At 37.6% G+C, this 15,959-nt stretch overlaps 1 long non-coding RNA gene across 1 annotated transcript; it reads left to right on the plus strand.

Annotated features, from left to right (window-relative positions):
- The first annotated feature begins 6,344 nt into the window (after positions 1-6,344).
- Positions 6,345-8,697, plus strand: LOC138171834 (uncharacterized). Its single transcript, XR_011170974.1, has 2 exons — positions 6,345-6,425; positions 8,621-8,697. It is a non-coding gene; the product is annotated as an uncharacterized lncRNA (long non-coding RNA).
- Positions 8,698-15,959: the final 7,262 nt, after the last annotated feature.

Here is a 15,959-nt window from a genome sequence, read left to right on the forward strand (position 1 = left end):
TATATATATATATATATATATATATATATATATATATATATATATATCCCCTCAAACCAGGAATACACTCTGCTACAATTACATACAGAATCCAGTAGGAAGTGGGAGCAAATTTAGAGTGACATATACGAAGAAGGTAACTCACATTTCCTGGAAGTCCCTTAATGGACCTCTTATTAATTTCCTTAGGCGTAGTGTAGTTTTGTCCTACAATTCTTGGAGAGTCCTGTATCAGCAATGCCATATTCACAATGCCTATAGAGATTATAAATATGCTGATATAATTATCCATCACAAAATACATCAGGTTTGCCATTTGGGGAAATAAACTAGAAAATTTATTAAGATACCAAAAGACTGAGTCCCAAAACCAGAAAGTGAAAGCCATCAGAGTAGTTATGACATTGGCACAAGTAGATAAATTAGAAAGCACCCACATTCTCAAGCCTTTAAAACAGAACAGGCTACCTCAGGCAAAGGTCCTCCTCTCCCCACTCACAGCAACCACCCAGCGCCCTGGAAGAGCGCTCCCAGCAGCTCCGGGCCCTGGCAGTCCTCAGCAGGAGTCCTTAGCAGAAAGTCCTGCTCCCAGCAGCTCCGGCCGCTGGCAGTGCTCAGCAGGAGTCCTAACTCAAAAAAAAAAAAAAGGCAACCGCCGCCAACTGCCAACCGCAGGACCGTTAGCTCGGCTTTTCACTTTCTCTTGCTTTGCTATGTCAGCACATCCATGGGGCATGGGAGATCTTTAAATCCCATAACCCTTACATTCGGCCCCAAGATCTTTCATGTCCCTTACTTGGCAAAAATACAGTAGGAATAACTGGTGTCAACAAAATTTCACAACAATATAACAAGAATAGCACACAATAAACACAAAAAACCATATTTTAGGGTGGGGCTTGAGCACAAGCTCCCCATCATTCCCCCCACCCCGAACAAATGGGGCCCCAAAATCTTGAGGTAAGGGGTGAAGATCTCTTCTTCTATGGCTACTTGCTGCTGAAATCGGATGTAGAGCTGTCCCTGTCCTTAGGGGTCCCATTTGAGAGGTCAGTTCTTAATATGCTTGATTCCAGGTCCAAGGGTGACACATCACAGTTGCAGACAGGGGGTGACATCCAGCTTAAGCTATCAGGCATCTACAGATGGAGGGTACCAAGCCTGTGGAAACAAATCTAACAAACAAGGTGAACAAACAAAAAATCAAGAACAATAACCAGACTATTGTAGCCTCACTCACGGTAGAATAAATGATTTAAGGGTACAATTTTGTAGTCATCTTCTCCAGAATAAACAATAGTTACAGTGTTATCCTTCCCATATGCTATAATTTCTGCAGCCTATGGAACATCATCTGGCTTCCATTTTACCCATACTTTAGCTCCTGATTTTATTCTATCAGTAGAACCAAATCCTTCAGTTCCTGTGACAGTTATTTTGGAAGGAGGGTCAGTTTTTACAAGTGGCATTGTTTTACAAGGAACAATAATCACTTGAACTATCTTATCATTCTTGTGAATCTGTATGGGCCCTTCACCTAAATTCTGGAATGTTACAACAATTTCTCCTTGATAATTAGAATCTATTACTCCAGCCAATACATGTATTCCTTGAGCTGCTAATCCTGATTTGGGTAAAATCTGCCCAAAGTGATTTTTAGGGATTCTTATGCATATCCCAGTGGAAATTTTTCTTACTTCTTTCCTGTCCAACCAAAAGTCCTCTAAACAATGTAAATCATACCCCATTGAACCAGGTGGTCCTGGGTACGGTGCTAGGACATCTGGCCTCAAGGTCCAATACTCAATATTTGGGATCTTGTGTGTTTGTTGTTTTCTAATTTGCAGATTGGGGGTCATCATTCTGGCTAGAGGTGTACTTCCTCCCAATGGTCTATTATTCAAATTACGCAATGCCATGAACAAATTATCCTTCCAATGTTGATATGAATTATTGGAACTTAACTTCCTCAACTGTTCTTTCAGTAATCCATTCATTCTTTCAATTAACCCAGATGCTTCTGGATAATATGGAATATGATATATCCATTCTATATTGTTTAGTATACAATACTTCTTCATTTCATTGCCTTTGAAATGTGACCCATTGTCACTTTGAATCTGCATTGGGGTTCCATAATATAGACTTATGAGATCTAGGGTTTTACAAGTGTTTTTCTGGGTTGCATTCTTATAAGGACAAGCTACTAGTACACCTGAATAGGTATCAACACAAGTACATATAAATCTGCATCCTTTATCCAGTGGTAGTGGACCAATATAATCTATTTGCCAGATTTGGGCTGGAACTTTTCCTCTTGCTATCTCTCCAGTTACTACCCGAGGAACAGTTCGCTCCTTTTCCAATTGACATATATGTCATTCTTCTGCTATCTGTTTTTGGCAAGGAGTACAAAGCATAGTGCCTCTATTTGTTCCAGGATCCATGGCCATTTAGATTGAGATTGTAAGGCCAAGGATCCTGGAGGGGTGGAATGTGATAGTAATGGCAATTAAAGATTCCCCTGTATTGGCTTGGTTTTCAAATTGATTGTGTTAAAACCCAGAGTTTGTTAATCCCACCTGTCGGATGGGCTTGTTGATGTGAAAAGAAAGTCCTGAACTGGGAGGAACTGGTGATGTAGATTTGGAGAGACACTAGAGAGAGGCGGAAGATCTTTTTGGAAGCAGCACCTCGTGGAGAGAGAGAGACTAAGAGAATTGCTGGTGGCCGCTTTGAATTGCCCTGGACTTTTGAGACCTGCCCCCTGAGCTGCCAAGGACTGAGGAGACATGGCTGTTTTGCTGGTACTTTGTCTGTCTGTTTTGATGTTATTTTGCCAGATTTGTCCACTGGTGAAAGACAGTCCTTTTTTTGAAGAAGTCCTGGAACCTGGCTGTTCGCTAAGAAGCCCTGAGACTGTCCTGCAGACAGAGAGTGAATACTGTCCACTGGTGAGGGACAGTGCTGTTGTTGCAGGGGTCTGGAGACTGTCCTGTAGACAGAATGAATACTGTCCACTGGTGAAGGACAGTGCTGTTGTTGCAGGGGTCTGGGAGCCTTTCTGTTGGTTCAGAAGCCCTGAAGAAGGATTTTCTTGTTGTATGTTTACAGAAATCCTGGGAGAGGGCTTTGCTAATGTGTTCAAGGGTTCTAGGACTGTTCTACAGACAGAGGATAAATTCATGAAGGGACTGGCAATGTATCTTGTGGCTTTGCTAAGCCTTGTCTCCCCAGGAACTAAGATTGCTGAGAACTTGCCTTGTGTCAAGATGAAGAAAAGACCTCCATTTGGGTATTAAGTGCTGTGTTTAAACTTGATGTAACTCTGGGGTAGATTCAATTGTGATCCAGGGGTGGGGAACTTTTGACCTTATGTTTGGAAACTAATCTCCATTTGAGAAGAGGGGCTTTGTGGTGGACTTAATTAAGGTATAGCCTAGGGGTGGAGAAGTATTTAGAACAGAGACTTTGTAATTGATTGAATGATTGGAAGGTCCTGGGGTGGGGTAGTCCTTGGAGATTATTTAATCACACTTAGTAAATGCTGTAATTTGGAATGATGTCATGTTTTGATCTTCTCTGTTCTTGGTTTGTCACTGAATAAAATAGAGAGCACCTATGCTGGTATTCTGAACCTTGGGAAGTTGCCTTTCTTTTGGCATTACATTACAAGTCCTCAAGCTGCCTTTCCTTGTTGCATTTAGTTTTTCTCCAAATTCTGATGTAGACACTTTCAGATGTTATTTTGGGGACACTGCTAGGATGCTGAGGGGAGTCAAAAACCTTTCAAACTTTCAAAGTTCAATGGATCTTTGGTCAATGAGGTGGTGAGTCAGTGGCTCTTCTTCTTATTACACAAGTGATTCCCTATAATTTTCTTAGAGTTGCTCAATGTTCTATTCTGATCAGAAATATGGATAATGAAATTATCTGGTTTGCAATTGGTTTGCTATTTTATATAAGCCCCAACGAAGAAAACTGTATCACTTCTACCAAACCCAATACATTTCTTGTGTAGCTCTTTCAACCAAGTGCTTTTAATCCTTTGAAAATAATTAAGAACTTCAAAACTTGGAATAATCACTTTGATTGATAGGCTTTTTTCTCACATGAGTCAGATAATCATTTTAAGTGGAATTGGGTTATGGATTGATGTAATAATTTTGCAAGCCCAAATGACACAGGTAAAAGGGAAATAGATAGAGAAGCAGAATCCTTCCACATGGGCAGTCCTGGCTTGTTCTTCCCCATTTCCCCAATACTCTAGGACACAATTCTCTGTTATACTTACAACTTAAATAGGCTGATAATTAGCAGAGTTTGCTGAGAGTTTTTAACTTGAATAATCTCATCCAGGTGCTCTTAAAAAAAAGCTAAATGGCAATGATATTAAAATTATTTTCTGGTTTCTGTACGAGCAAGGACAATGCTTGAAAATAAATAACTCAGATTGTTGGATATCAGATTGAGAAAAGATTTCATGATTTGGTTGCCATGATATCTGAAACTGGAGAAACCTTGGAGAAAAGGAATTTCTTGAAAAAGACACTGTCCTGAGATCAATAGGGACCTTGACAAAGGGGAAAAACTTCAGCAGGAAGAAATAAGTTTTTGGCACTGAATCATTAAAGCTATGATCCAAGGAATAATTTTAAGTTTTTTTTTCTTTCCCCTTCTTATTCTGGGATCACAAAGATCATACTTGGGAAAGAAGAAAAAAATTACGTTTTTTTTATTTTTAGTGTTTCTAGCTTAAAGGCAATGTTATATCCAAGTGAGAAGTGGTACGCATGCATGTGTGTGTGTGTGTGTGTGTGGTGATGGTGGTTGTGGTATAGGGAAATTTTTGGTTGGTGTCTTGCTGGTACTTAGAAATATATAAGGAGTCATAACAAACCAACATAGTATTGCCTGATGATCAATACCTCCAGGGATCCAGAAAAAACTGCAGTAGGAGGCCCAAGAGAGCAACTCTTGATGACAATTGCAAAAAGCAATGGATGTCACCTAGGGAGTAATGACTGGGGACACCTGCAAGAGTAACAGGAACTGAGAAAGGGAGAAGAACCTGTATATTCAGGACCCTGTGGCAGAGTCCTTGCATAGAGCTCCAGGAGAAAATTGCCCATTAGAGTGTTTATCTTTTATTCCCAAGGATTCTATTTCTTGAGTGTTTCAATGACTTTCCTCCTTTAATGTTATAAATCATACTCCTTCCCAGAAGACAGGTGATCTCAGTTTGCAAAGAGGTGGGTAACAAGTATAAGTTTCTTCAAGTTTCCCTCATGGGATGCATGAGACAATAAAGTAAAAAAAGTCCTGACATATATAATTAGCATACTTCATGTCATTTAGTTCATGATCTGATGATAATTTTCAGTACCATCAAGGCTAGTTTAGTACAGAGGTGAGGCTACAAATCAGAAAACTGAAGTCCTGGTTCTGATATGCTGACCGATTGTCCCTGGGCCACAGTTGTATGCTAACTCCCACTTTACTCGCTAAGATTATAGTTAGAGTTGAGTTACCAATACACATCAGTAGAAAGAATTCACACACTAGGAGTTTCTGACACCTAAAACTTTCTGTTTTAAATATGACTTTCTCCATGTCAGACTTTCAAAACTTGTAGGACACAATTGTGTTTGTTCCACCCAGTCCTGTGTCAGCTTCCACCACAGTTTCTTCTTTCAATACCAGACATTTTAAAAATGAACCACCTGGTTTGACAATATAGGTAGATTCTCATTAGTACTAATGATGAAGCCTGCAAATTAACCAAGTATATTCAAAAGTGCACTACTTGAAGTTATCATTATGCAAAAAATAGCAATTGGTTCCAGACCAGTGGAAACAGGTAGTACAAGTTTTAATAATGGCACTATTTCACAGGATTCATTATTCACATTAATCAACTAATCTATACCTAAACTTATTTATCTTAAAGTGGAAAAAAAACACATAGTTGTTTCCTGAAGAATAGTGGGTATGTTTAGTTCAAGATACATTTTCCAGAGCTTAAAGGGTAGCGTCAGATAAATATCCTTTTTGCCTTCCATTGTTCTTTGTTTACAAAAAGCCACCAAAGCATATTTTAAAACATAATTAAAATTTTGAAGTCTGTTTTGACTTGAAGTCAAAGTAAAAATCCTGGTTACCTGAAATGAATTAAGAGTTGAGTGGGAGATTCCTAAATGTGGTGCACCAATTAGCTTCATGGTTCCAGTTTTCTGAGCTGTGAAATCAATCTCTCTCAATTAATAGGTTCCCTGTGAACAGTGACAAGCTTTCATCCCTATCTTAACATCAGCCTTATTCTAAAAGAAATATTTTGTTTTCCCAGGTGAGGAGGCCTCCTTGAGGCTCTAAGAAAAACTGATATCTTGGAATAGTGGTCTTATAAGTTCCCTAAAATTCTAGAGGTAAGTTTTTGGTGATATATTTTGCATTTTAAAAGCCATCACAGATTCTGTCTTAATTTTCATTTAGGTTCCTCACTTAGAGTATAATGAAAGTGGCTTAGAGATGGTAGGGCTCTTTCACTATAGGAATAGACCATAGATCTAACTATAATGAACCTTAAATACTATCTAATACAACTATCAATTTTACAGATGATGAGCCTGAAGTCCAGAGCTATTGTGTGAATACTTGCCCAAGATCCCTGAGTTACTAAATAACAGAGAAGCAGGATTTCAAGCTACATCTTTTGATTCAAAAGCTGGTGCTCTGTCCATGGTACACAATGTCTTTTAAAAGCAGATCAATTAGGGAAACTTCAAGAGAAACAATTCAAATTTGTTCAAGACAGCAAACACTTGCTAAATGACTTTTAAATACACAACTGAAGCAGCCCCTAACCCAAAGAAATTTACATTCTAGAGGGTTGCTAGATGGAAGGAACTGCACAATGATTCTGTTGAATCAACTTTGAGAGGAAAGAGCATAATAATCAGATGTAAGAGTATAAAGAAATATTCAGAGGAAGGAAAGAGAAAGGTATGATCATGGGTTTGCTAATGGTATATGGTAGATTTGGACTGAAAGTTAGGTCACATCTGGGGAGTGATAGAGAATTAGAATACCAACAGCCTTCACTGCCAAACCAAGAAGCTTAAACCTTGTTTTGTTTATTCATTTGAGTCTTTAGATACCTAAACCTACTAAGCCCAAAATGTTACATTAGGTTCCAGATATATAAAGATGAAATAATAAATTGCCTTTGCCATCATGTAGCTTACAATCCAGTATAGATTGTCATGCAAGTAACACTATGTAGCATACATAAAATTCCAATGGTAAAATTAGACATTCAACCAGAGAGAAAATAGTTATAGCTGGGGGGGGAGGGTACAGTGGGGGAAAAGAGTAAATTGAGGATCAGAGAAGGTTTCATGGAGAATATACCTAACCTAGATATTACAGCAAAGTTTTCTAGGGAGATAAGAGGCTAGACCATTGCAAGCCTCCAGTGTAGCAACCTCAAAGGCAGAGAACCAGGAAAGAGGAGGATAACATTATTTAATAGGCAATTGGGGATCTTTGAAGGTTTTAAACCAAGAAAATGGAACAATCCAAGAAATGCCTGAGGAAGATCACCTTGATAACATCTTCCAGGATGGGATGAAGTGATTTAAATTTGGCATTTAGTTTAGTTAAATTTCCCAGCGAAATATCACTGAAATCCCAAAGAGTCCAAAATGCCTATGGTGCTCAGTCACTAAAGCTGAGAAAAATATATGCTCTGATATTCAGAGGCAATAAGGCAAAAGTCCTGAAGTATAAACAGCAAAGCTCTTCCCTAGAAATCATATTATTTCACTTTCCTCACCATATCCAGAATTATCACCTATTAAAGAAGTGTTTAATGGTGAAGAGCATACACCTTCTGCATAGGCACAAACTGGGTTGCAATTTGCAATTTTATACAAAGGGAAAATGGAAGTGGGTGTGCACATGGAGTGTGGATGCTAATGGGAAAGAATGTTTCTGGGGCAAAAAAATAGTTTCTATGTTACTAAAGGACTGCCTGCTGTTGATGGGTAGAAAACCGTCACTGGTAGTGAGAATAATGCACCTGGAATTAGGCTACTCTGTCACCATTTTATGGAGGAGTGTAGGGAATGGAATGGGCATTGAAGAAGGGGAGAAAATACAAGTTAGTGTGCCCTACACCCACATCAAGGGTTTTTAACTAAGAATATGGGAACTTGTTTTATTTTATGATTTTTAAAACACATCTCAAAATAATTGATTTCCCATAGAATCTTATGTATTTTGTTTTATACTTTTTAATTTAATTTTAATTTTTTTGAAAAAACAAGAATTTCATAACAGTACAATAAAAAAGATTATACATGAAACTGTAAATCAACTATATACAACTTGCTATTATTTTAAAATATTCAACAAAACTACGATGTTAAATTTTTTCTTCCCTTCCCCCCAACCCTAGAGATGGCTACCATTAGATGCAAATATGTATATGTGTGTCACATTATTTAAAAATATTATTATGAGAAGCAGTCCATAGGTTTCACTAGATTGCCAGAAAAGTTCATGACACTATAAAAATGGTGAAGAACTTGACCCTGTATCCCTGACTCTCTATTTTCAGAAAGTTGCTATATGTGGATCCTAATTTTCTCAAAATGGACCTACTTATTATGACTGTTTCCTAAATAGAACACCTATCATTCATACTGCCAGTGCCCTCTGAACAGCCCAGGAGGACCTAGGACACAGCTGATCTGCAACACTTGGTTCACCTCAACAAATTATAATTTTCATACAGACCTTCCCTTTTATAGACTGTCAGTAGAAGATAAAGGAGGACTAGAAGCAACAACAGAAAAGCAATTTTAATTCCTCAGTATTGAAAAGGCCATGGAAGAGAAGACACATATGATTTAGCTAAAACATTCCCATCATTATCATGTTCTTTCTATAGTATTTATTCTATATTTTTTCTGGTACCCATAAAAGTTCCTACCCTGATGTCTGGGGAGGATCCAGTGGAGGTATTTATGTTTCATTATTATTACCACTAGCACTGTCAGGAAAGAGTAGTGCTTTGTGGTTGGGATGCAGAATGGAAATCAATCATTTTTTGTGTAGCCATGTGCTACACAAAGAACATTCTAGCAGATGTTCCCATTGTTGCTGGGAATAGCTGGAATGAAAAGTGACTGGATTTAAAGAAAGTAGCTCATATTTGATGACTTTGTTGAGGTGTTGAAGGGCTAAAGCTGGATGCTTTGTGAAGATGGTAGGGACAAATTTCTTTGATGAAAACTGTTGGCATTATGGTGAGGGTCAAGGGAATGTCAAAAACAAAGAGCTTGTTTGAGAATGAGAGGCACACTTTAATAGAATTGTCCAGAGAATTTACGGCTCAGGCTTCTTTCTCTGTATTGTCATTGTGATATGTAGAAGTGTTCACAGGAGTGTATCCCCTAGTTTCTCCAATTGTTTTGTCCTGTGCCCCTAAACAGTGTCTACAATCTAATATGCTGTGATTGTATCTGTGAACTGATACCATCATTCTGGAAAATCATTTGGAATTATGGAATAAAGTACCTAAAATGTAGGTTATATTCAAAAGATGTCAAAGATTGAGACATCATATATACACCAAAATGTTCATAGTAGCAATTTTGTGGTAGAAAGAGAAGGAAACAAAGTAGATGTCCATCAGCAAGAAATGGGCTAAATAAATTATGGTAGTGGAATATTGCTTCCTCATAAGAAATAATAAATAAGAATATATGGAAACACACAAAACATAACTAATCGAAACAAGAACAGAGCTTGCATAAAAACTCTAATAAAAATAGAAACACCACCAACCAGCAAAAATAGAAAATTAGGGTTATAAAGTATAATGACCAAATTTGTCCCTAAAGGAAAATTATGAAAATTCACCTGTCTCCTTAACAGAATTGGGATATTAAGGAAATGGAATCCAACATGTGCTATCATATTTAGTTAATGTATGTATTATATTGCTAAAGCATCCCAAGACAAGTCAAAAAACATAGCTAGTGTACCTACTATGTGGCAGACAATGTTCTAAACACTGGGAAAGACAAAGAAAGAAAAAAAGTCCCTTCCTTTAAAGGTATTAAGGATCTAATGGGAGACACACTATGAATTTCTTTTAGATTTTCTTTTCCTGGTTTTTAAAGTCACATTTTTTTTATTTTTTCAAATGCTTTATTAACTTCTGATTTACATCATTTATTTACACCAAATTTTGAGTTACAAATTATCTCCCCATTTTTCCCCTACCCACCGCCTCAAAATAGCAGTCCCACAGGATATATTCTTCTCCAATCTGCTCTATCCCATATTTTATCCCTTATCCCTTTCGACTTTTCCAGTAGGGCATGGTGGATCTCTATGCTCCATTACCTGTATATCTTATTTCCTAATTATACGTAAAATAGTATTAATAATAGCATATATGTATATATATATATATATATATATTAGTATTTGATTTTAAAACTTTGAATTAAAGATTCATTCCCTTCCTCCCTTGTCACCCATGCTTACTGGGAAGATAAGCAGTTCAGTATAGGTTGTACATATGTAGCTAATGAAAAACAATAACATAGTAGGTATATTGTAAATGACTGACTATAATTCCCCTCCCTCCTATCCCGTCTCCCACTTGTTCCATTCTTTACTTTGATCCCATGCTTTTTCAAAAGTGGGTGCTTCCAACTTCCCTCCCCACCAGCCTGCCTTCCCTTCCATCATCCCCCCTCTCATCCCCTTCCCCCTTACTCTCCTGTATGGTGACATACCCTATTTAGTGTGTATTCCATCCCCCCCCCAAGCCAAATTCAATGAGAACAAGGTTGACCCATTCCCTTTTGCCTTCCTATTCTTCCCCTCCATTGTAGCAATTTTCCCTTGCCTCTTCTTTAGGAGATTTTTTACCCCATACTGTATCTCCCCGTCTCCTCTCATTATATTCCTCTCTCTCCTCTTAATTTCACCTTTTAAGTATCATCCCTTCCTGTTAAATTGGTCCTGTGCTCTCTATCAATGTATACCTGAAAACATATATACACATATTTAAATATGTTTTCATATGCCCATATAGCCTCATATATATATATATATATATATATATATATATATATATATATATATATTTCTATTACCTTCAACTATTTTCATACTGAGAAAAGTTTCATTAATTACAATTATCGTTTTTCCACATAGGAATGTTAATAGTTCAACTTTGCTAAGTTCCTTATGATTTCTTTTCCCTGTTTATCTTCTCATGCTTGTTGTATCTGAATGTCAAATTTTCTATTCAACTTTGTTTTTTTCATCAAGAATGCTTGAAAGTACTCTGTTCCAATGAATTACCATAGTTTCCCCTGAAACATGATACTCAATTTTGAGGGGTAGGTGACTCTTGGTTTTGGTCCCAGCTCTTTGACTTCTGTATTATCATATTTCAAGCCCTCCAATCCCTCAGTGTAGAAGCTGTGAGATCCAGGGTTATAATGATTTTTTCCCACAATATTCAAATTGTTTATTTCTGGCTGCTTGTAATATTCTCTCCTTAATCTGGGAATTCTGGAACCTGGCTATAATATTCCTAGGAGTGTTCTATTTGGGATCTTTTTCAAGAGGTGATCAGTGGGTTCTTTCAACCTCTATTTTGCCCTCTGGTTCTAAAACATCAGGGCAGTTTTCTCTGAGAACTTCCTAGAGCATGATTTCTAGGCACTTACTTTGATTATGGCTTTCAGGTAGTCCAATAATTTTTAAATTAATATCCTGGATCTATTTTACAGGTCAGTGGTATTTCCCATGAGATATTTTACAATCCCTTCTCTTCTTTCATTTGTTTGGATCTGTTTAACAGCATCTTGATTTCTCATAAAGTCATTAGCTTCCATTTGCTCCAATCTAATTCAGAAGCAATTATTCCCCTCATTGAGCTTTTAAGATTCTTTTTCCATCTGCCAAATTTGGCTTTTTTAAGGCATTCTTCTCTTCATTGCCTTTTTGAGCCTCTTTTGCCATTTGAGTTAGTCTATTTTTTAAGGTATAATTTTCCTCAGTCAGGCTGTTGACTCTCATTTCATAATTTTCTTACATCATTCTCATTTCTCTTCTCAATTTTTCCTCCACTTCTCTTATTTGCTTCTTAAGGTCCTCTATGGCCTGTAACCAGCTCATATTTTCCTTTGAAGCTTTTGGTGCAGGAGTTCTGACTTAACTGTCTTCCTCCTGTTCCATGCTTTGCTCCTTTTTGTCCCCTAAATGGTAGTATAATGTTGGAATATTCTGTCCGCTTTATTTCCTTTGCCTGGTCATGTTACCCCTCAGTCATTTGACCCCTGGGCTTTTTGCCACAGTAGGACTCTGCCACCAGATATGGGAGCTTTCATCCCAAACCCTGGGGTTTTCTCAGCTGCTGGAGGTATTAGATAGGTGCCCTGTCTGAGGTCTCCACATGCCCTGTCAAGCTGTATACATGCCCCAGGACCTCCGCCCTAGACTGCAATCCAGATCCAAGAAGTTTAAAGCAAGAGCTATTACTCCTCAGACTGGTCGCTTGGTTCCCCTACACTCGGCAGTCCGGGAACAGAAGCTGCCACTTGACTCTGGCTGACTGTTCTGGCATCTCAGCAGTTTCTCACCCCAGGGGCAAAAGCCAATGCACTTCCACCTACTGGGTCCCAAAGTCCAGACTGCACTGACCTCTCACTTTGTCCTGCACATCTATATTTTGATAATTCTCAAAATGTCCACAGCTACTGCTGATCTGGAGTACATCTGGCTGGGGGCTGGTCAGTCTGCCCTAGGGCTAAAGTATCCTTGTGGGGCTGGGCTCAGCTCCCAGAGTGCTGCTCTGGCTGATTCCTGCAGGCTGGCTGTGCTGTCCTCAGTGGGAGATTAGCTTTTCTGTGTCATTTTGTGGGTTCTGCAGCTCCAAAGTTTGTTCAGAGTCCCCTTTTTACATTCATTGCAGAAGGTGGAAACTGAAGCTGTTTGGAGGTTGTGCTTCTACTCCACCATCTTGACTCAAACCCACAATATCACATTTTTAATATCACACTTTTGCTATCTCCCCCAAAGTGTCTCCTTCATTTCTATTGCTGCCCCTTCTTTTATCCCTTTCCCTTTCTACTTTCATGTAGTCCAAGACAGACTTCTATACCAAAATAAGTGTGTATTCTCTTCCCTCTTTCACCAATTCTGATGGCAGTAATGTTCAAGTGTTCCCTGATACCTGGCCCATTTTCCCCTCCACTATAGAACCTTTATCTTGCTTCTTTTTTTGTGCGATTGATAATTTTCCACATTCTACCTCTCCCTTTCTCACAATACATTCCTCTCACAATCCTTAATTTAACTTTTTAAAAAAAATATCATCCCTCCATATTGATCTCAAAACTGTGCCCTCCATCCATCCATATATATATATATATTCCTTCTAACTGCTCTAATAATGAGAAAGTTTGTAATGAGTTACCAGAATCTTCCTCCCACATAGGAATGTAAACAGCTTCACCTTATTAAGGTTCTTATGAGTTGCTTTCCTATTTACCTTTATATGCTTTTCTTGAGTCTTTATATATGTGTATATACATATATACACATATATATATATATGTATTTTTATTATATATATTCCAAGTCTTATCTTTGAAAGTCATTTGTGTTTTACTCAGCTCTTATCTTTTCATTAAAAATGGTTGGAAGTTCTCTATTTCATTGAATGCCCAGTTTTCACCTGAAAAACTGTACTTACTTTTGCTGGGTAGGTGATTTTTGGTTGAAATCCTAGTTTCTTTGCCCTCTGGAATATTGTATTTCAAGCTCTCCAATCCTTTAATATAGTAGCTTTTAAATTTTGTATTATTCTTATTGTGGATCCATGATACTTGTTTATTTTTGGATGCTTGCAATATTTTCTTTTTGACCTTTCTTTGGCTATAATATTCCTGGGACTTTTCATTTTGGGATCTCTTTCAGAAGGTGATCAGTGGATTCTTCAAATTTCTATATTACACTCTAGTTCCAGAATTTCAGAGTAATTTCCCATGATAATTTCTTGAAACAAGATGTCTAGACTCTTTTTTTATCATAGTTTTTAGGTAGTTCAATAATTTTGAAACTACCTCTCCTGGATCAATTTTCCAAGTCAATTGTTTTTCCTGTAATGTATTTCACAGTCTCCTACTTTTTTCATTTTTGATTGTGATTTATTTTTTCTTAATTTCTCATAAAGTCATTAGCTTCCATTTCCTCAATTGTAATTTTCAAGAATATTTTTCAGTGAATTTTTGTGCCTGTTTTTCCATTTAACCATTCTGTTTCTAGGGGGACTTTTGGTTTTGTTTTTAATGGAGATTTTCTGTTAAAGAAACTTTCTATGTCTTTTTTCCATTTGGCCAATTTGGACATTTATATTTTTCTTCTCTTCATTGTCTTTTTGCACCTCTTTTACCATTTGGCCTCATATGTTTTTTAAGGTTTTATTTTCTTTAGTATTTTGCTGTTCCTTTTTTACCAGATTGTTGATTTTTTTTCATAATTTTCTTACATAGCTTTCATTTATTTCCCCATTATTTTCTTCACCTCTTTTATTTGGTTTTCAAAATCCTTTTTGAGCTCTTTCATGGCCTGAGACCAATTTACATTTTCTTGAAGACTTTGATGTATGAGTTTTTACTTTATTGTCTTCTGAGTGTTTGTATTTGATCTTCATTGTCATCATAGTAACTTTCTTTAGTCAGAGTATTTTCTGTTGTTTGCTCATTTTTCCAGTATCTTTCTTGAATTTTATTTAGCTGTTGGCTAAAATAGGACTCTGTTTCCAGGGTAGAGAGCACACTGTCCCAAGTATCAAGGGTTTTTTTGCAGCTGTTTTTAGAAATATGTATAGGCAAATTCAAGTTTTCAGTTCTTCCATGGTGGTATTATTTAAAGCGTAGTATGTTTACTTCTGGCCTGTGCTTTCTTTTACAAAGAATACAAGTATTTTTTTCTGCCCTGGAAATGTGACAGAGTCCCGTGCTTAACTGTGACTCCAAACTATGGTGTGCTATTTCTTCTCCTTGCCCTGGGACTGCCACCAAGGACTGGGGCCCAGATCTGATTATGGACAAAGCAACAGAAGCCTGTTCCCTCAGTGACAACAAGGAGACCCCAGTAATCTCCTTCTGACAGTTGTTTGACCCCCTTACCTTACGTGGGCTGAGAGATCTGTAAGCCACCACTGTTACTGCTGATTCAGTGAAAAAAAAAAACAGCTCCTGGTTTGCTGGGGCCCCTTCTAGGTCTTTACTTGCTGCAGCCTGCACTGGCTTGTACTCCACTTTCACTCCAATGTGAAAGACCTTTCCAGCTGATTTTTTAAGTTGTCTTTGGCTAGAAAATTATTTTACCCCTTCCTCTTTTGAGTTCTGCTGCTACGGAGTTTGTTTTAGGAAATTATTTAAAGGTGTCTGGAGAGAGTTTGGGGAATGCTCAGGTGAGTTTCTGCATTTTCTCCACCATCTTTGCTCCCACTCCTCTGGTCCCTTGTTTCAACCTTGATACAGCTGCTTGTCTTGAATCCACCTTCAAAATGATACCAGCCATCATAATATTTTCAGTGACCTTCCAATCACCCCATGGCAACCAGGCCTCATTAATCACAATAGCAAGTGACTTTCTTTGTATTGAAAATATTTTAATTGTTTTAAGTACTTTAAGCAACCCTACCTAGGATGCTTGCCTTTAACAGTTTTGAATGCTATATGGAACCAGAGAATATTTGTCCTGGGGACTTAAAATATTTAAAATATTGTTCAGTAGCAGTAATCAAAAGACCAATATAAACAACTAAATATGACATTGTGTGATGATGCAGGGATAGATAGATAGATAGATAGATAGATAGATAGATAGATAGATAGATAGATAGATAGATAGAT

Source organism: Petaurus breviceps, unplaced genomic scaffold (assembly GCF_028583685.1).
Source record: "Petaurus breviceps papuanus isolate PSGF00001 unplaced genomic scaffold, PetGlider_PUasm1.0 47, whole genome shotgun sequence".
In the NCBI taxonomy this organism is placed as follows: Eukaryota; Metazoa; Chordata; class Mammalia; order Diprotodontia; family Petauridae; genus Petaurus; species Petaurus breviceps.